General features: G+C 39.5%; 1 long non-coding RNA gene across 1 annotated transcript in view; it reads right to left on the minus strand.

Moving 5' to 3' along the window:
* The window catches only part of LOC134136254 (uncharacterized), a 215,108-nt gene that overhangs the window by 118,880 nt on the left and 73,568 nt on the right, over positions 1-22,660 (minus strand). Inside the window, exon 3 of the long non-coding RNA XR_009957466.1 lies at positions 17,250-17,331. This is a non-coding gene — a long non-coding RNA (uncharacterized LOC134136254). The remainder of the gene's footprint in view (positions 1-17,249; positions 17,332-22,660) is intronic.

Genomic DNA, 22,660 nt, shown 5'->3' on the forward strand with positions numbered 1-22,660 from the left:
GAGGTTCCTTAAAATTTGCAGCTGTGTGAATGAATAAATAAAAATGCACCAACCAATCCAAAGACAGTAATTTCAAACACTTCCAATATTATCCTGGAAGGAGCAGATACTAGGTGAGAAGAGGAACAGGAGAAAGAGGCAAACATTTGGAAAAGTCTGAGGAATTTTTGCACAGAAAATACAAAGTACCCATGTCACACGGCAGCAACATGCAACTCTGAGGCCACATGTACTGATGCATGCCATCAAGATGCTAGAGCCACAACCAAAACCCAGTCCTGGACCACTGAGGGAAGCTGATCATTCCCAACAGGATTCCCATAGCAGCTGCTTGTGCAAGGAACAAGCATAAATTCCCTGTCTAGGCCAGACACTGGTGTTTGGTCCCACTTTGCATTTCACCAGCGATACACTCTGTATATTAGACAGTCTCTTCACATTTGGAGAGGGCGCAAAGCGGGTACAAGCTGTGCTGGTTTAGATCCCAATACCTCTGACAAACAGATTCCTTGGTATATCTTATTACTTTAAACTCCACAGTCTCTTCCCTTTTTGCAGGGTGCTGGCTGCACAGTGCAGCTATTTACTGACAGTCTGCAGCCATGGATTCGAATGTCATCCAATGAGGGTATCACAACTGGTCAGCCACTGCAAGGACACTCCTTAACTTCAACATCATGCAGACTCAGCCAGCTGGAAAATATCTGCTTTTTGCAGCAGTGTATTTTATTCAAGATTCAAATATTTGCAAAATCACAAGGCCAACTCTACCATTGCTTGCTTTCTCTAATGAAAACAATGCAAAGAAATAAGGATTTGGTGTCACCTTTCCTGAAAGATAACACATCAATCTTCTCAAGGTCCAAGTGAGGACAAAATTCAGAGCCTTCCGCAGAATCCCAGTAACCTGCCCAGCTCTGCAGCTATAGGCTTTAGGAGTAGGTTTTGTATTTCACCTGTGCCATACAGCCTTTGAATTTGTATGTTTCTCTGGCCAGAGAGCAGAGGGAGCATATGAGCGCGCAGGTGGAAAGGAAATGCAGTAGCTGGAGGCACAGAGTGGTACATAGGGAACATAGGGAACTGAGAACTTACCCATGCACAGGGACTCCTGGACCCAGCCCATCGGGTATCTGCAGCCACCACAGCATGCAGGAGTCAGGGCACAGCAGACAAGGAGGGGGCAGTGTAAGCATTTGAAGGGCTCTGGACCTTTTTCCTTGTTCCACTGTTGTTTTTGTTTCATGGTCTTTGTTCATTTCTGAGTCTTCTCTAGTTTTGTTCGTTCATTTGTTTTTCTTTTTCTAGTTTCTTACAAACACCCACTTTTGCCCCAGTTTGGAACAAACTGGGTTTAAGATGAACCAGGTATAATCTTCCCAAAGCTGTGCCTTGCAGAGGGACCTGTCTGAGGATGTAGTAGTATTATAGTGGCTTTGAGTATTTTGGAGGCTGAACTAAGGCAATATATTAAGGATGTAGGCATTAGAAGAGGCAGGCAGCTGTTGCTTTCTGCCTTCCATTGCATAGTTATATCATCTAGTTTTAGGTCAAAGATACATGGTTTTAACAGCCATCAGAAAGTTACTCTGACTCATTTTTCTATCATTGTTCCTCTGCATTTCCCAAATAGCTACTTTCAAAGCAGTACAAACTTCAAGGTCTCTAAATCTCCATCAGTTAGTAAAAGTAAATCTAAATATAGAACAAAAATTTAAGTGTGCATCCAACATTTCATGTGGTCGGTTTCACAATTAAAGAAATTCTGGAAACAAAACAACAAAAACCACAAACATCATTAGGCTACATTGCTGTAGCTTCGTCCGATATCTCAACTGTACTTGTTTCTCATACTTTTTTGTGGTATTGTGTGTAGTCCGTAAGTGTCCTCCAAAAACAAGAGGCAGGACAGTCAGCAAAAATCACAGCAGCTTTTCACTTTTCCACAGCACTTTTTTCTTTGCCTGAAAAAGTGACAGTAAATGTCTCCCTTGTGGGGCATGAAACGAAGACAACAAAACAACAGCCATTTTTTCTGAAACTATGACAGGCAGTATCTATCGGTAACAGCTATATTTTTAACAATATTTTTTGAAGATAGAACAGAGCAGCAACTGCCTTGCACGGTGATACTACCTGCAGCTATTAAAACACCAAGAAGGTGTAAATTGAACTCAAAATTCACACTTATTGCTTCATTCCTATGCTAAAAACATACATCATGGGACAATTGATGCGTCAAGATACAGCACCACCAAATACTTGAGATTTTAGCAGAAGTATCATGATATCTGGTGGGCTTTTCTGTTTTAAAGACCAAACACTTAGCTGTCACATGAGGTAACCACACACAAATCTCAGCATTTCTGAATCTCATGTTTGTGGAGAAAAGTCACAAAAAATGTAACTAAAGAACTGGAAAAAAAATGAACTAAAAAACACAATGATTTTGGAGGTAAGTCTGGAAAAAGAAAAAGACCAGAGTAGAGCACGCAGCTTCTGACAGGTTTTCTTCACCACATCATTGATTGAGCAAGGTTTTGCTGGAGGTCTTCAAAAAGTAATGCTCCTAAAACATATGCACAAAATGGACCAAGCTCTCCTCAGAGACTGAATCTCCAAAACACTGGTGTGGCCACTTCTCTGACAAACCCAGCACTATGCTAAAAACATACAGCCTCTGATCCTGCTCACAGCAAGGGGAGACCCCGTTTGCAAAGTGCAGATTATCCCCCTGTGCAGGAGAAAATACAGTGAAGTGGAAGAGAGCTCGTGGAGTGTGTCATTGCACATCAGTACGCCACATTTCTTGTATTAAGCTATCTTAAAATAAGACTGAAAAAGCTTTACAATGTCCATTTGACAACACTCCCTAGCTCAATTTATTATTACCTTCTGCTTCCAGGTTTGGAGTTTTTCTTAGTTTTCTTTTTGCTTGTTTTCAATTTCAGTCAGTGTGCCAACTCCCATAGAGCAGTCAATTAAAATTACTTTTAAAATAAGATTTCACAAGACAGTATTTTATATATATATATAAACACACACACACACACACATATTATCCCCCCCCCAAAAAAAAAAGAAAAGAAAAAAAAAAAAAAAACAAGCAACATTATATGAACTGCATTTTCCTCAGCTCCTGATAACATAGTTTTGACAAAAAAGGCCTTCCAATTTTTCTGGCCTGATTTCTGTCCCTGCACAATAAACTATTTATCACTCATGATTCTGTTATCTGAGTACATATTTTTTTATTGTCCTATGTATTGGTGTATGTGTTTACATGAGGACCAAAATTGAAGCTCACTGTGCAATAATTACTGGTTCTCCTCCTCTGCCCTTTTTTTTTTTTTTTTTTTTTTTTTTTTTTTTTTTTTTTTTTTTTTTTTGGTGGAGGAGGGGGTCCACACAGATTAGCTTCTATTTGCTTCTCTTGCCCAGCAATTTATTTCACAACTCATCCAATATAGTGGCTGTTAGTGGTAGAAATTCATTTAGATAATCTTCCAAAAATCCTTCATATCTAGATCATTCGAACCTCCTGATTTATACCATGACTTTAATTTTTCAAATGGCACTGGAAATCCTTTTCCTGAGCAGACAGATTTGAAAGCCTGCCAATGCCTGCCTTCCCTGGACCTTGCCTTCAGATTTGGTAGCAGTTTGAGTGCAGTCTGTGGTGATACAAGTGACCATTCCACCTATCAGGCAGTTAGTAAGTGAATGAATATTTAAAAAAAATATATATATATATGCACACACACACATATATATATATGCACACACATATACACATACACAGAGAGAGAGAGAGGGAGAGAGTTCACAAGGTCATTTTCTTATTTGGAAAAGGTTAATTAAAGAAAAAGCTGAATTAGCTCAAGCATTTTATTTTTCTCATTTATAAGAAATCTATACTAGAACACTTTGAAAAATACTATATATTCAAGTCCCACTGAGTACATTTCAGGAAAAAGATCATCAAAAAGCTTTCTTAATGACTTTTTTACATATCTAAAATAAGAACAGTTTATTGTATAACAATGAACTCCATTTAAAAATAATTAAATGATCCACCATGAACTGTATATATTGAACCGTCATGCAATTCTAGAGAGTATGACCTGTCAAAGACCAATAAACTGAGATCACAATGGAAGAAGTTTTCAACCATCCTACTCAAACTATCATTCCTACTGGAAAGACATTCCAGTCAGCAGATTAAGCATGAATTAAAAACTTGTACTAAAAACCAATATCCTGCATTTTAAATCCTAAATTAAACCAGATGCAATTAAAGCCTTTGAAAGTAATTTTGGCTGCTGCTTCATTTGTATCTACAACTGAAGCAGACATTTTTCTCAAGCATTTTTGCCAGATTTGTCTAATTCTTCTGGCTCCATTTTAATTGCTTTCATGTTTCAGTTAATGGCTATCCATTACACACTTGAACAGCCAACACTAGGAAAGAAGGACTTTTTCTAAGCCTAGTGGTGTTTCAAATCATTTGGGTGACACTAGCAAAGCTCTAGAGCTTGCAGTTGCTTCCAGTATATACTAATATATACCACCACAGATATTCTGCATACAAACACCCCTTTGACTCACATCTGACCCTGGCTGCAGCAGAGCAGAGCACACTCGGATCAACTTTACTCACTTGCGAGAAGCCACACTGCATCGCGTTCAAGTCAATTTAACACTTAAATATCACTGCACTTCTTCCCTTGGTACAGCATCTATGTTGAAGTCAACTGTAAGACACATTTTCTTCCCCAAAAGATTTCTTTTCTTTTTTAATTTATCATTTTAGATTCTCTGTGCCCCAAATGACCCTGGCAGGAGCTCGGCTCTTGCAGAACAGCCCAGCACCAGCCCAGCACCAGAGCCCCCCAGAATCACAGCCCCCTAACTCCTGGTGCAGATTTCAGGCACCTGATAACAGCTATTCTTTGGTTCAAGGATCCATGCCAGAGAGTGAGGTTTGGAGATCACTCCTCCTGCTGCAAGCTTGGAGTTTCCAGTCTACTGTAGAACTAAACAGGGGAATTTCAAGTGCAGAAAAATGTAAACTGCTCTTACTTTGCTTGGCTTAACTGATGACTTACCTTCCTATGCAGCCAGATACAATACAGATGTTAGAGGAACTGGAGTTTTAGAGAACTGTATTTGGTGAGATCTTCCTGCAAAAACAGCCTTTTCTCCTGCTTGGTTTTGTAGATCAAACCACATGATGGAGTAATTTCTAAATGTATGCATCACATTCTGTAGGTATATGTGTAGGCACACATGTCTATGGTTAACACTGAAGAAAAAAGTGAGCAAGTTCCCCTTGAATTAAACCAACAATGTCTAGACCAACTGTTTCAGTCAGTCTAATTGTCAAGAAAAGGGGAACAGCTGCAGGGGAAGGAAAGCAAATCACAGCTGCCTTAAAACTTAAAGTAAATTACATGGGAGGATTTGCAGTTGAAAATGAAGCGTACTTAAAATAGTACTTCTTGTATATTGAAAGTATGAGATATTTTAAATAAGCGTACATTGTATTTAGTCTGTTTTTCTTCTGTATGCTTTTTGTATAACTGTCAGAGACTCCTTTCAGTTGTAAAAGCAAAAATTCAAGTCCATTGCAGAGAAAACAGCAGAATCATTCACATTCACAGAGGTGCAACAAGAAGTAGTACTAAAGAATAAGGTTTTTGGCCAGAAGGAAAACATGCCTTTGCATATTAACCAGCAAAAATAAAACAGACAAGGAAAGGGATATCATTCACACACATCCTGTCATTATTTACATGGAAATTATCACAATTAGAATAAGATTTAAAATAACTGTATGGAATAACGAATTATCTTATCACCATTCTAACATACAGAACTTAAAGGAACTATGCTAGCCTGGTTTCTCTGCTATGGATAAATAGAGGATTAATGTGTCATCGCACCCAGTACCTATTACAGCTTTGCTTATGGACAATCTCTACAAAAAAAGCAGTTTATTTTGATTTTTCAGTACAAACTGACAAAATACTGAGAACCAACAGGGTTGGCTGGAACATAAAAGTTAATCAAAACATGAGTCTCAAGTTATCAGACATTTCCCTAACCAGACAAGCAAGTCGCACAAAAGCTCTGCCATGTGAAGGTTTTATCATGAGTGCTTGCCTCTTGGCTGCAGAAATCCAGACCCATCTAGACCTAATTCTTCATTTGAAAACAATAATGAACTCCCACCCCCTTCTGCTACGACAGCGCTGTGCAAAGGACCCATACCCACCATCCAAGAACAGGTTTCATTATTCAGGACTCAGTTTGGACTTTTTTCTTCACAGTGGCAAAACTTGGTAGACTATATCCATATTGAAATTCTGTTTTTACCACTGCAAAGAAAAAAAAAAGAAAAAGAAAAAGAAGAATCAAGCTGAGCAGTGCTCAGGTCCAAACAAAAGCATCTTTTTGTGCTACCTTTTGTACTCTTTTCCAAAGTTTTGGCCAAATCCTTGCATGCCAAAGCATCACAGACCTTGCTTTCTAGAAGCCAGTGCTTTTGGAGGTTTATGGACTCTTTCTCAAAAGAGTAGCATGTCAGTCAAAAGCTCTCCACATTGCCAAAACCACTATTTTTAATACATCTTGGGACAATTAGTACTGAGCTTTTCCTTATGACAAAGGCGCCTTATCTTAAACCTATGCAAGTTGCTTCAAGATACCAAAAGTCTTGAATTTGCTTCTTGACTTGCAAGGGACTTCAGTGTTTGAAGTGGGAGACAAAGCGAATGGTACTACACATCCCTGGGCGGGGGGGAAGCAGGAGGGAGCCTCTAAACAAAACAATCTCCCTATTCAAGAAACACTGGGCACAGAACTTAGAACACTGCCTTCAAAGAAAAAAGAAAAAAGTTTTGAATCAGTGTGCTAATGCTAGGGAAGCTTCCAGAAGTCAGCACTCTGCCTGTGATGCCTTATTCCTATTTTTATGGAATTCACTCACCTACTGTTGCCATGGTTTTTTTGTTGTTGTTGTTTTCATTTTTTTTAAATCAGCTTATCAGTGCATGCCCTTGACCATGGTTAAAAAAAAGAAAGCAAGCCCCATGCATTCACCGGCACTCTGCAGGTGAAAGACTATTCTATACTGTATAAATTATACACATTAGAAACTCAGCATTTCTTCCACACTGCAAAGCTATTCAAGCATTCCTGCATCTGTAGGCTAAGTGGTTTGCTCCAGCCAGGGGGGCCAACAAAAGCTGATATTTCAAGAAACCTAATCTCTTAACGATTGGGATCAGAGGAAAGGTACAGCTGTGAAAGAGGCTGCTCGAAACGGGCCTGATCTCGGGCATATCTGAACCTACAGACGGCAGAGACTCGGCCGAGCACTGGAGGTGCTTCCTCCAGTGAGGCCGCCTTGCATGCCAAAGTCTCCTACCCCAACACTTCCACCCTGGGAAAGCGCCGCATCCTGCGCTCCTCCCCTCAGTGGGCACGAGGCCGGTACAGCGCGAGCAGCTACGCGTCCCTCGGGCAGTGGCCACGCACGCTTAGAGACGGGACAATGCTCCAGCAGAATCTCCAGTTTTTCCTCCTCCCAAAGCACAGATTTCCCTAGGTCTGCCCTCGCGCTAGCTCGTGGGTGCCCGAAAAGCCCCAGGACGGGAGAGGCCTGGCTCTGCCTCTTCCTGGTTAGGGCAGTGGATGGGCTGCTGCTTTCCAACAGAGGCACCAGACATTTTCCAGTTTGCTCCTTGGATCAGCCAAACGCAATGCTTATCAGTGCCGAGGCACGTGGTGGAGGCTCCGCTTCTCCTATCCGCCCATCCAAAGCAGCGACACGTAAGGTCACGCGCCCCCCGCCCCTGGGCAATAGCCATGTTGATCTTACCCAAAGAAACAAGTCATCATCCTCTTTGCTTCCTTACCAAACACAGGTATTTCCACAGCGGCTTAGTCTCTCCCCGCAGAAGAGCCTACGTGCTACTTGTGGCCATGAGACGACTTCGAGCTTTCAGTTGCGAGCATCCTGAAACGGCAAGTTTAAACTTCCGAGACTAATTTTCAGTTGACATATAAACTAAAGCAATGAGTCACCCACACATGCTCAGCGTCCAAAAACAATAGCACGTAACCTCCCATGAGTCTCCTCTATGCCGATCCCCCAAAATCAGGGGAGAGGCCACCCGGTTGTATGGCATGGCAACGGGGTAATGCTAAGCCGTTCCCGAGCGCGTTTGGCAAAGATTACGGCTCGGCAGCTGATCCGAGGCGGGTCTGCCTGGGACAGGGCCGGCGGCGCCGGCACCACACGCTTCTGTGGGATGGGACGCCTTCCAAGCGGGAAGCTCGTGTGTTTTTGTCCTCATGAAGGAAACCGAAGCCAGGAGGATTACTGCAACTTCAGAAAAGTCTGAGCAGGAAGGGGCGGGAGGTCAGGCACTCAGGGCAGAACTGCAGAATTATCTGGGCACAAGCAAAAAAAAACAACCACCACCACAAATAAAAAATTTAAAGTTTGTGTCATTTTGATTCCTCCCGAGTTCGACAGCAGCCGCTTTCAGTTCAGTTCACGGCATGGAGTTGCGGCGGTGCAGGGGGGCTGGCAGACTAAGCAAGGGGGCTTCGCAGATTGGCAGTTCAGGAGTTAACCCTGAGCTTCTCTGAGGTGCTCACCACGGAAGAGTGTTTGATAATGAAACAAGCAGAAAACTCTAGCAAGAAGTGAGTTAGGACTATGAATCCCCACTTAAGCTTAAGCTAACAGGTTAAAGGATGACCAGGCTGTTCTCAAATATTCCAAGACAACAGAGACACTTTTCTTCATTGAAATCTCCGACACCAGAGCCCGCTCTGGATAGCGGAATACTCATGCCTATAGTTAGAAGTAAAGATTACAAAGGAAAGGCCAATGAAGAAATCACTGAAAACTAACATAAGATTAGCTTCACGTTCCCTATTAATAATCCATCCAAATTATTTTACAGCTGACAAAATGAACCAAAGTCTAACTGTAGCACCGCAAGAGTGGATTCATCCAAGTGCAGACTTCAGACACATTGGGCCACAAACAGCCAAGTGAGATTTCTAGATACTCTTAAAAAAACACCTCTGTGCCTTCATTTAAATATCTCTGATAGAAATAGCTCACCTTCCACAAACTTTTCATAAATTAATCTGAGAGTCTGAGCCCAAAGAGAGTATTGAAGAGAACAAATCTAAAATCCAATGGCTTCTGCAGCAGACTAAAATAAATGGCAATCATCATAAAAAGAGTTTGCCCTCTTTGAAGAAATTCTGAATGCTTATTTTTACCTAAAACTTCATGTGCACTGATTCTCATGTTCCCACAACATCCGCAACAGCAGATAACACCAGCTGCCATTGCCAAACTTCACATTGCTTGATTGCATTAGGATGAGCAAGGCTGGCTTTAAAACTAGATTGCATTTTGATTTCTGCATCTGAACTTTTAGGTCTGTATGAGGTGATTCCATTTTAGCAATTTGCCGTGTCTCAGGGACCCAAAAGAAATCAGAATCCAAAATTTTCCCTGGAAAGTAGGCTTCAAAGTTTTGGTGGACAGATATGTTTGACACTGTAACAGTTTGCTGCTCCCTCTACAAGAGGCTAGAAGGACTCCATGCCTGGCCAACAGATTCCCAAGAGGAAAGCAAAAGCAACAGCCCCTCCTGGCTCCAGATATAAATAGCAACATAGAGCAACTTTGTTTAAAGTTATCCTTTTAGAGTGGGCTTTTTGTAACAGTTCAACATAAGTTTAGGATTTACACTGAAGTGTTTCACCTTGCTGTGCAGCAGATAAATCCAGATTAATTTTGCTAGGTAGGAAGTAGACGGGGGTTTGACGGGACTTGTCTATTTAGTGATCAAAACTTAAATTCTCAAGCTACACTTCTTCAATGGACAAAGTACTGCTGGCACAGGGATATAGATGAGAATAAATTCATATAAATGGACTGTTCTCTAACAAGGGTGATATAGGATTCACTACTGCTTTGAGCATGCATCAGATTTGTCAGTCTGCTACTCTTATTCAACACTCTGCCAGGATTCAGTCACTCTAAGAGCAGGGCAAGACACAGCTCCTCTCATGCCCTTTGAATTTCCGGGGTTTGTGTTTTTTATTTGTTTGGTTTTGATGTAAGCTACTTAATGTAACCACATAAGGAAAGCAATACAGTAGTACCTCCTGTCCTTGTCTCCACGAGGCTATTAAAAGTTTTTTGTGAAGACTTAACCATGAGGAAGCCACAGAATTAAGGCAATAAAAGGAGTAGGAATTTATAAAACAAGAAATATTTTGCTTAGGCCAAAAGCTCTCTTTCTTCAGGTTCTACTGTGTAACCTACAAACCTTGAAATACTCTATTTGTTGAATTGCTCCAGCATTCAACAAATACAATCATTTTTGCTTAGGGCAAGTACATAACTCTGGCAGAGCAGCAGGCAGGAAGCCATCTAGACTGGTCATGGGGACATGTATTTCAAAACTACTCGCACCACTGTCAAGGATTTAGAGTCACTGAGCATCAGCAGTGACTCAGTAGTAACAATTAGTGTTGCCCAGGGACCACGCTTCTGATTGAGTTTACATAATAAATACTACCAATTTGCAGGTTATATTTTTAGTGTGAAATACTGTATTTTAATAGTCTTCTTTCAAACAAAGCAGGGTACTGAAAATTAAAATTCCTGCTGCCTTAAGTTTTGTATTATATATACAGTCCTAAGGAAGCACTATTAACTTTAACAGCATGTCCTTATTTCCAGCATATCAGCTGTCCTCAGGAAATAAATTCAGACATCATCTTTGGAGGTAGAGAAAAAACAAAGCGGGGAATTAACAACAACAAAACCACAAAAGAGGACAAGCAGACTGACATGGAGGTGTGCAGGATGGAGGGGGAGGGAGCCAAAATAAGACCCAAATGGATTAAGAAAACCATACGTATAGTTCCATTCATTAACAAGAAAAAAGTAGTATGCGTTGACACACGAAATCTGGGTTTATGCCTTGGCTATCTTGCTTTTATCCAGCAGCTTCAAGTGCTGCTGAAGCAGTGTTGAAGCAGCAATCTCAGGAGCTCATAAAGAAGAGGCAATCTTCCAGGGATCAAAGCAAGTGTATGACAGGCAATGAATAAGGCTGCTATAGTCCTCTTCAAGACTGGAGAATTTGCATGGGAGATTCAGAGTTCATGAAATTCACTTGAAACCATCAGTTAAAAGAGCACAGAGGCATGTGCAGAGAGGGAGGGGTGTGTAACTCTACCCTTCGTGTTCTGCTGCCCCACAACTTTCAGTCACACATGCACATTCACCAAGGGAATAGTACTTACATTTAATAGAAACAGTATTCACGAATACACACTTAACTGACATTTCCCATAAAACAGAAGGTCATAAGTTAAAGAGTCATTTCTAGAATTGAAAAAAAAAAGTCTTAAAACGTTTTATAGACTTTGCCACACCAATCATCCTTTGCAAAAATCCAGGTCTTTAAGGTAAAGACTGAGTGTGTATAGGCCAAGAAAGAGACACGTGATAATTGCCTTTACATACCTTCATACATACAAGTAAATAAGTGAAAACCCACAGTCTGCTGTTTATCAGCACCACCATCAGTAGTCTCCAGATAAGTTGATAAGTAAATAGACATGTTAACATCATTAAAGGGAAACAATTATTTCCACCCTTTCCACTCCAGGTGTAAATCTCTATCCATAAGAGAATCTGATTCTTCTCTAAATTATTGTAGCCTTCAGCTTGAGTAGAGCTGGTTAAAAAGATTATTTAACTGAGTTCTATTTTCCATAGTTTTCCTAGAAAACAGTTTCTCAAAGCTTGCACGTTTTCAACCTGAATTAGACCTTGTCTGGGACAGAAAGAGAGCCCAAAAGGATTGCACTAACAGGTCCCAATGTAGCACTTGCCAGCCAGGCTGGACCACTCTTGAATTACAAGTCCATATCTCACCAGGGTCAAGGAGACCAATGAAAAACAAATCTAGACAGCTTCTGCTCCTCTACCCAGGGCTACTGCTTCGTTCAACTGAAAGTAATTGATTCACTAATCAGACCAAAAAAACCTGCAGATGATACCTGTGTGGTAGCATAAGGCATGTGCATGATGAAAAGAAAGTTAAAATTTAAGACCTAGAGTTGGCAGCCCTTTGAATGTGCCCCCCTCCCCCCCCCCCCCCCAGATTCTGAACAGATTCAAAAACTGCTTCTGATGATTTTCACCATTCCTCAAACAGCTGTAACACTTGAGCTGCTCAGTCTCAGAGCTTGAAAAGTAATAGCTTCAGTGCATTTTTCTACTATTTTCTTCTCATTAAAAATAAAACACCCAAGCCATATTCACTCAATACCACAGAGAAAAGAGAAACAAAGAATAAAAGGGAAGAAAGGTCACTGTCAGGCCAAGATCAAGTCTGGAAAATTTCAACTTGAGACATAAGCATTTCAGGGAGTTATAAGCAACTGGAATAATAAAAGAATTATAATTGAAACACTTCAAGAATTTAAACTATAACTATTGCCACACTCACCATATTTAATCTATTTCAACAGCATTCAGACTCTTCTTGGCTGAACACAAATCGCTCCCAAACCTTGGCTTTCAGAATCACTCCTAACCTGCTTGCAAAGGCAGAGATGCATGGTGTTGACCGCCACTGCAGCTGACTGTGATTAACCCAGCTCCCATAGTTTCAGTGGCACCACACTGAGTTGCAGGAAAACCAGGAGAAGTAGGAAACAAAAGCAGCATCATCCATCCTCCCAGCTTGTAAGGGTTGGTCTCCTTTCCTGAGTTACTTCTTCCCCACCACCAAGCAGCCATTTCAGCCAGGTGCTCACCAAGCCAGCTAACTGAAGTTTTTCTTGATGCCTGGTGCAAGGACACACACAAGCAAGAAAAAAAACATTTCTCCAACCTTAAAGAAATTGCTGTTTAAATGAAGTTCTCAACAACTGCTTCCACCACACTTTCCTCATCGCTCCTTGCCCTACACCTGGCCACAGGATGCTGTTGCGAGGAGCTGCAGGGAGCAGCAGGCATGCCCCTCTGTGCAGAAAGCACCAGGGCAAGGAGAGGAGGCACCATATCTCCCCAGCAGCTCCCACTTCAGTAGCGCACCCTGCTCCCTTCTCCAACCCCTCTCCCATCTCTCCTTTCCCCCCAACCAGAGATAACTTATTGCCACTGTAATTCCTACCCCAAGTTACTTCTCTGCTGCCCCATCATCTCTTGCTCTACCCCTAGCTGGTCTCCTGTAAAACCTCCTCCCAACAAAGAAGGATAGCTTGAAATGAGAACCATGGTGTTGGCCAATGAAAAAGCCTAATCAAAGCTTTCCCCGTCTCTCCTCAAAACAGATTTATAGCTGTCAACAGATATTAAAGCCAACTTTTTCCTTCATTGCTTTAGAGAAGCACAGGATCTAAAAAGGCAACCTATAATTGCTGAGTTCCTGTTGAAATAACTGCTAAAACAATTATATTTCCAACAGTGTACCATTAAAAAAGAAATTCAGACTCCCTATGAAAATTCTGCTTGCCAACCCAGGCATTTAAATGACTAAGTCTCCTGCAAAACAGTCTGAAGTTGACTTCACTTGATTTCATTTAGCAAGTATTTGCCAAGGGCAAGAATGCCTAAATACACCAAGTTTCTAATACGGCGTTCCAGAGGCACTGCCATCAGCATCCTTGTTCCAGTTCCTTCCACATACTCTGAGTGTTTTAGCCAGAAACTAGGTCATAAACTCCTCTATTGGAAAGTGTTCATAGCTATTTGGATTGGATTATTCTGTTCAAGAGGTTATAATAATAAAGGAAGCTTGCGAGTGTACTTTTTCCAAGCTCTTGGTATGTCATTGCCATTTTGAAAAATTGGCTCATTACTCACCCTTGTTCAGCTCCTCTATTCTCGGATTTCTTACTTGCTTTGACCTCTTTCTGGACAAATATGAAACTTACTGTTTCACCTAATTAGCATGAAGGAAAATATAGAAATCTCATGTATTCCAATTCCAGAATCCCCATTTTACAAAAATATTGTCAGAGTTTCAAGAAGCACTGGGATGTTAGAGTCCTGCCAAAGTTTACAGTCTAGTTATATCATGCTACAGAGGAATTGCTCCATTTTTTTTTTTCAATTTTATACAAGTCTCTGGCAAGAAACAATCCACCTTCATTTATTCACACACATGCAGATGATCTGTGGATAAACTTTCATTCTTTTTAGCCTAATCAAATTGGTCAATTCACTTTCTCCACTTCGAAATATTAACAACAATTTTCTCAGCCACTCTTCCCTGTGCTTGTAAGCACAGCGGAGTTTGCTCTCTCTTTTTCCCCACCCTTTTTTTCCTTTAAGACTTAAAGCAGTAAGAAAACATTTCAGCCACACATTCTTGCATTGTCAAGGCTTTTCATTTTCATTCTTTCTCTATTAAATAGCTGCTTATACTGTTTATACTTTCCTGGGAGGCTAATAGACACAGCGAGTTGAGTGTCCATCAGCCTCCCAGAAAAGATTTAGAGGTAAGCCTTTGCCACTTTCTGGGGCTGTCAGGAGCAGGGGACCCAAAACTATTAAGTGAGGGAGCTGCCTCCACAGCCTTATGTGCTTCTCCATGAGGCAAACTGAGGGCAGTCATCTTCAGCTGTGAAAGATTTAAGTGATACACTGCATCCCACTTGCTTTCCGTCTCACAAGGATTCAACAGAGGGCCCTGCAAATTGAGGAAATCCTTTGTAAGAACTGCCTTATTTTCTACCCAAAAATGTAGGCACAGAAGGGGAAACAAGGGCAGACGGAATGGAAATACCTACAATAGTAAGCTGGTTCTGAAATCAGGATCAGATAAGCAGCCCAACATCTCCACCGTGACTGAGAGAAACCAAATGGGAAAACAAAAACAAACAAAACCAACTTTTACCCAGTAGCGTGAATTCTGTCTTCCAACTATCCTCAGCCAATGTGCAGAATCAGTATAATTCTAAATCACTCTTCTACCTGGTTCTCAGATAAGTTATTTCTAGTTTTGCTCATTTTCCAGAATTTTAAAAACCTTTACTGTTAAAACCGTAGTACTTTGAGTTCTATTCTTAACACATTCAGCATCACATTTTACCATTTCAGAGGTGCTCCGCTTGTGCACAGGCATAGCCTTCTCCAGTTCAGCAATCCTACTGCAATAGTTAATATGATATATATTGCACAGTATATTTTTGTGACACACCACCTAACCTAGTCAGATAGATTTATGCAGTATTCACACTTCCTCCCATATCCCTTGAAATATATTAGCTAGAATATGAGTAGTCAGGTCCTCAATACAATGTTTTTGCTGCAAACACATTGTCCAAGTAATTCTTTCTAATCCACTTAAAATTCCTGTAAACCTGAAAGCAATTCTTTAAATGATGTTAAAAAAAAAAAAAAAAAAAAAAAAAAAAAAAAAAACAGCAAAAACAAGGAGGGGAGGGAAGAGAAAGCTTGAGTCCTGATTAATGGTCATATACTTTAGTGTGTTGCTCAGAGGTTCAATCCACTGAGTGTACACCCTCATGATACTTTAACTTATGATATTTTCTTCCACATAAACCTGAATTCTGTCAGGAAAAAAAAAATGCCAGAACAACTGCATTGCAGCCCAGGAAACAGAGCACCCTCTTCTTCCATTCTGAAACTCAGGAGAAACAGAATATAAAGGCCACACAACCTCCAAATTATGTTTCTTCCCCTCCCCCCCCCCCCCAAAAAAAAAAAAAAAAAAAAAAAAAAAAGAGAGAGAGAGAGAGATCCCAAAGGAAAAAAAGGGGGGAAATAAGCTGAAGTAAGAAAAGCAGACAATACAGACATTACAGGTCTGCAGCTACCCAGGCGCATGCATTATGGAGGCAGCAGCCATCAGATAGCCAAAGCAGCCTTCCAGTTCCATTTTAGTTCAGGGAGATGACAGCCTAGCTATTTGAGAAGATACCTCCTTTAAAGCTTAGCTGTTGTCTTCCTTTTCCACCATCCCACTGAAGCAAAAAGGACACTATGCAGCTCCTGACTCTTTCCATGCTTGGTCCTAGTCTCCAGATTATTAAATGAGATTAGCAAGTAGGAGGTCCAAAGTGAACCTCAGGAAACACTCCTTTCCTCACCCTACGTGCCATTTGCTCAGGGAATCCCATACAGCAGTATGTTGCAGAGCTTAAAAATTCACATAGGTTCAAAAGGTAACCAGACACAATTGCAGAAGAAAAAGTACATAAAACACCACTGTACACCAGGAAGCCACTGGCTCAGAGGTCCCTCATGAGTAGTTGGGGCAGCAAGCAATGACGTGCTTGCTTGCTCCACTCTCTGCCCCAGGCATCAGAAATCACTCACTCTGAGACTAGATTTTAATATATCTTCCTAAAGGACTAGACTTTACCTTGTTCCTTGATCTCATTCAAAATCAATGTTTTGATACATTCACTGTATTTGTGTTCTTATGACCTGCAAGTTATGGAATACAGCTTAGTGTGTTCCTAAGGATCTCAGTCATGAAGAAAGTACTCTGGAAACATCACACCCCTACTAGTTTTTCATCAAATATGTAAGTGTATTGGTATTTAGGCACTTACCTCCCACCTCACATGGGGATTAAAGGACTTATCCATGATCACCCAGGAAGCTTGCAACAGAGCAAGAATTGACTCAAACCCAAAGTTTTTTTTGTTTGTTTTTGTTTTTGTTTTGTTTTGTTTTTTAAAAAAAGGTAAAGTTGGTCATGTTTTAAGGAGCTGGGGTTAACTCTCAAAGGTACCAACAATTTGACAATTATATCCTGGACTGGCACAAGCAAAGCCTTCCAGAAGAGCTATTCTAGTCTGGCCTACCTTAGAGGGAACTAATTTCTGTTGGAGCAGGTGAGTTGATGGAAAAATTAGAAATGGCAGCCCATATTGTGCAAGTCTTTTGATCATGAAATCCAAATTTAACATGCTAAGAAATCTGTTGTCAGAGCTACCAAATCCAGGGGGAAAAAAAAGAAATACCCAAAATCTGTTTCAATAATTATTTACAGAATTACAAATATAAACATTCATGTAGAGAAGAGATTATTTAAGTTTTATATTCAGTGAATTTTGATATTTTAACACCAAAGACTGGAAATTAACCAAAACAATGTGAGGAAAGTTAATGTACAACCATACTGAATGACATAGATCTGATTTCTTACCTGAATGGTGTTCTTCAGTCATTACTGCTGTCCTGCAATAATGCTTCAGCAATCACATATCAAAAGAAGATCTGTCAAATTCCTAAACATTTAAAAAGGAATATAAGCATGATACACCATACAAAAGTCAAGTTCACTGCAGTGCAACCAGTTTTCTTACTCAGAACAATAGCACTGCGTAATTAAACCTCATTTTGCAGTTTCAATGATTTTTTGCTGAAATGGTATATTAAAAAAAAATAGTAATATAGTTATTCTTATTTTTCTCCAGGCATTCAGACAAAATTGTGGTGTATATTCATCTTAGAGAGAATTAAATCCACAAGAAATGCAATTGCAAACAATAATAAAGTTGGAAATCATCATTATATATAAAGAATATATCAAGATAAAATGATTTGGCAACTACACTTCATCCACATACATTCAGTTGTGGATATTAATTCACACTGTATAGAGGAGTTTTTCAGTTCTCACAGGAAGATAAATAATAGTTTCCAAATTACGGTTATATGTCACAGAAATAATAACTTATGCTAAATGTGAAACGTGTCTTTTCTCAAAGGGTTTCTTTTAAAAAAATTTTTTAGATGGAAAGCTCTGTATCCCCAAAACATCTTTGTGTAAAGAATACTTCAAAATTTTGGACACAGCATTATTCAGAGTTGTGTTTTAGCACTACAGCTAAAACACAAGTATAATAAAAAGATTCTGCAGCTTGGACTAGTTTTTTCATACCTCTCTAAACTTTCCTCTTTCTAAATCAAATATTAAATTGGAAAAAAACATGTAATGCTAAAGCTGCAGATATTTGCTTGATGGAGAGCATAACTATGCAGTCAGCTAGCAAGTTAACCTTTCAGATTTCATATGCTACCGTTGACTTCCATGTTTGCTAGCATACCACCATAACCTTCACAGGAAAATCATGCTTTCTAGGGCACAGAAAAGGTACTTTTTCATAGGCATAATATGTTTATGGTTCTCATTTTATGAGCACCATCACATTATATTGTAACGTCCATATCATACAAATTGCCCCCTTAAATTTCATAAAATTATCTTTACCTAAAGTGAAAGCTAGTCTTCTCAGGAAGTCCTACCCAAATTCCCAGTAGTCTGTAACACATGGGGGAAACCCTGGTTTCTGCAGCTTCGATGCAGTTACTTCTCATAGAGAGCTCAAACCAATAAGGATAGCAAAGCATCATTCACTATTCAACCTGAGGGATATGGCTACAACAGCTTTCAACTACACTCTACTGTTATGTTGAAAGAAGCTTACAGAATCCACATGCAGATGCATCTTCTACAGCATGTATAATGTATAATCTGATACTAATACACACACATACATGAAAGCTTTGATAAAAGTTAGAATTCTTTTAACTGAAGAAAAAAGACTTGCAGTCTCTTCTTAGTTTTCATCTTTTCACACTACTAATATAACTATCCTAACATAATCTACAGAACTAACACATACTCTCCATTACATCTGCACAGCTTGGTCTGGCTTCAGTGAGATAGCTCAGATGTAATAGAAAATATGATTTTGGGACAGAGTTGTTATCCAGTTACAACTTAGGGTATAATATGGTCTGTTGGGACTCCACGGCTGATGAAATGTAAAACAAAGAACCCAGCTTGCCTTTCAAAGCATAAACTGACTTAGCAGGATTTCTAGTTAAAGAAAAAAAGAACAGATTTTAATGAGCAAATAAATGAATTTCATCCAGAAGGCAGCTTAAAAATCTGGTATGAATTCATGCTATTAAGTGGCTTTTCCAATTAACACACACAAACACAAATCCTAAATTATAACTCCCTGTCACATTTAAATCCTGTCAGTGTTAACTGGTCAGTGCAACAGTGAAAGACCGCCACGGGGTTTTTTTTATTGTCGTTGTTTTGTTTTCTGTTTTTTTCTTGTTTTTGTTTGGTTTTTTAATGATACGTATAGTTTTACCATTACCTAAACCAGCTTTGGTCTAAAATTCAGACCAAGACTAAGTTTTTTGGTAATTTAGTTGGACTAAAATGCAGTCAACTTGTACTCAGGAACACCACACTGTTTTCTTCCACTAAATGGGCTTAGAAAACTAAAAGTTCTTCAGCAGATTCTCTGTAATTTTCATGGGATCACCTCTTTCACTGAAGACACTGAAGGAACATAAGAAAAAGAGCATTTCTAAGACAGGTTGTTTTCCTGAACACAGAGCAACAAAATCACGCCATCAATGACAAAACGAAAGCAGTATAAAAGAACATGCCTATATTTTCCTGAATGCAACCAGTTGCTACCTTTAGAACACCCCTGAATTTTGTGACTAAAGCCATGTTGTATATTAGACAAAAAGACCATAAACATTTGGCTCAAAGTCTTGCAACAAGGGTATAACAGAAGAAAAGAGGTTATATTGTATGCTATATAGATTACAGCTCTTCAACTATCTCTATGGACCATTGGTGGTCCCTACAGCATCAGAAAGTGGTCTGCAAAATAATCATGGGGAGGAAAATTGAAACCACATTCCCATGTATAAAAGCAAGAAAGTAGGAGAGAAATAAAAGGAGTAGGTGAACATTCATAGTTTAGTATGGTTCTCATTTAACTGTAAATGAAAACCATTGTTGAAACACAGATTGTCCATACATTTTTATTCCTTCTTAAAGAAAAAAAAGGTCCTTTGATTAAAGAAATATTGAAAACACTTTTACAAGTTATATACTTTGTGAATGCGTGCTAGAATTAGATACAAACACATCTCAAAGGAGGAAAAGTCTTTGAAGAATAAATAAGAAACAGGAAAAGCATAAAACAGAATCCAAAATGCTTCCCAGTTATTGGCACTAAGCATGTGCTCCAGTAGCATCCTATTCCCTATGGGGAGGCCTGAGCACAGGCTCCTTGTCCCTTGGCTTTAGCGCCAGGAGCTCTGGGTAGGCATCCTAGACAGGTGCTGGGGCATTTTCTGGCCAGGTGGTTGAGAGCATCACCACACCACCAACTGCAGCCGTATCTGCAGCATAGGTGGGGCAAAAGGCAAAACAGATACCCAGCTTTAACCTTAAGAATTAATGACTTGTTTGATTTCTCAAGCCAAGTAATATAATCACTGTTGATTTTAAGTCTGTTTTGATGACTTGTTTTTCTTCCCAAGGAAAAGGATACAAGCATTGTTTTGACTACTCAGATAACAGTACTGCTCAAAGCTAGGTGTCCTAAAGCACAAGAAAAAGACAAGATTGCCACGACCAAACTCCTTCCATCCTCTCCTCCTTATGTCTCCACCAAGACAGGGAAGCTCTGAAGAATCAGACTCCACCTGAGTAACAGCTGATCCCTTCGCACTGCTCAAGCAGGAGGGGACCAAGTCCCAGCCCTGAGTAGTCAATAGAAAATACTTTTGAGAGAGGAATGTCACAAACATCATCTTTACCACTACGAACAAAACAATGAATTTCGTTATTATTGAAAGAAAAGTTTGATTTGTAGGCCAGTAACTAAAGAACTGCATCATGAGCTAGCTCAGTTCTATCCTTAGTTATTGCTTCAAAAGTACAGTAAAAAGGGAATGGGGGAAGACAGGAATTAATGATTTTTTTTATAATTTAAATAGCAAAGCTTTATTGTTTTTCCTTCTGGATTCTCATACTCATTATGATGGAATTAAGAGCTTTCCTCCAACTGAACTCTTGTTAACCCTTTTATTTAGGTTCAGAGCTACAGTGCATGACCCTGCAAGAGCATTCTGCAGTCGCAGCCAGAGCAGTAATTTCTTTACAAGACAAAACTACTGTAAAGCTATCTTTCCTGTATGCTTAAAGAACAAGTTCAACCTTAACACAGAGGAACTACCTCCCTCCCTCAAGAAACAATGAGAAATTCTGCCACCAGATTAATTGTTCATGCCTTGACCTCTACTACAAGTCAGATCAGGCCAATAGCTAAAATGCATTGAGAGCAAGATATTAAATAATGAAAACCAAATGTTAATTCCTCTCATTGCTTTCTGTGAAGACTTAAAATTTACTTGCAGAGCATGAATATTCAAAGGTGTAATTAAAACACACACACACAGAACCTCATCACCATTATACAAAAAAGAACAGGATGAAACAAACATGTATAATCAGACACCTCATCAAAAATGATGTGAAAGCTAGTTCCACATTGAAGATAAATACAATTTAGAAAAAAATCCATGTCATACAAACAAAACAAAAAAAGAAAAAAGAATTTCAATATGAAAAATTCAGCTTCAGAGAACTCCCATGAAGAGAGCAGTTAGACCTAGGTGCTCACTGCCACCCATCTCAGTGCATGCCATCCATACCAAAAGGCTTTCTCTAAAGCCAGTCACAACACTACCAAATGAAAAGCCTGTTCTAACTTCCATTTTTTCATGAACTTCTATTTTTGCCATATAAGTAATTAAAAAATGCAAAGGACAGCAAAAAGTCAGTTCACCTGGGCATAATCAACCAGCCTGACATGAACAAGAACCACAAATGATCACATGGAATTGTACCGAAGCAGATACACAGCAAGTGTGGTAGTCAGTATGAAGAGTGCAGAAGGGCATGAAAACTCTGAGTAGACATAATTTAAAGCCCAAGTGACAAGCTGCACACAGAACCCAGAACCTGGATACTCTGCTTTTGGTTGATTTGAGTAAAAGATTGAGTGCATTTTTGATTAGTTTTATAGTTTAATTTTCTCAGTATTAAAAAAATAAAAATACTAAAGTGATGTTCAAATACACTTTTTACAACAATCCTCAGATAAGTATTCACTGGATGCATCATATTGCCATTTCACACAGCACACATTAGAGACTTGAGCTATTAACTTGATCATGCATGTGTACATTCCTTGCTTTTATTAAAAGGCATATGTGACCCATTAAACCAATCAGAAATATTTGTACATCCACAAACATTCACAGCAATTTATTTTGAGCCTATTGCACTGAAATGTGTACTTGTATTTTCTAAAAGCTAGGCATCCCTGACATTTGAGACCTCAGTATCTTGAATTTTTCAAATCATTGCTTTCCTAATCAAGGAGTAAAAGGACATAAAAGACTGATTTAATGAAAAGAACTTAGAAGCAAGTTTTTTGTTTTGTTTTGTTTTGCAAGGAGAATCTGTGCACAGAGAAGCCAGAGCACTTTTAATTCTCAGCCATATTTTAATTTTTAAATGTTTAACCTATTTACATCAAAAAAAAATTGCAGCACATTTTATGTAAGAAAATATTATTACAGTCACACAAACTCTTACAAAACCTAACTGAAACAGCATGAGCACTTCTTTACTGTAATTGCTAAATCAGTAGCAAGTCTCAAAAACAGATGCTGGTGATCTGTAATCTTTACTGTCAAAACGACGCCAAAAAAATTTCAGTG

This window comes from Rhea pennata, chromosome 2, assembly GCF_028389875.1.
Source record: "Rhea pennata isolate bPtePen1 chromosome 2, bPtePen1.pri, whole genome shotgun sequence".
NCBI lineage: Eukaryota > Metazoa > Chordata > Aves > Rheiformes > Rheidae > Rhea > Rhea pennata.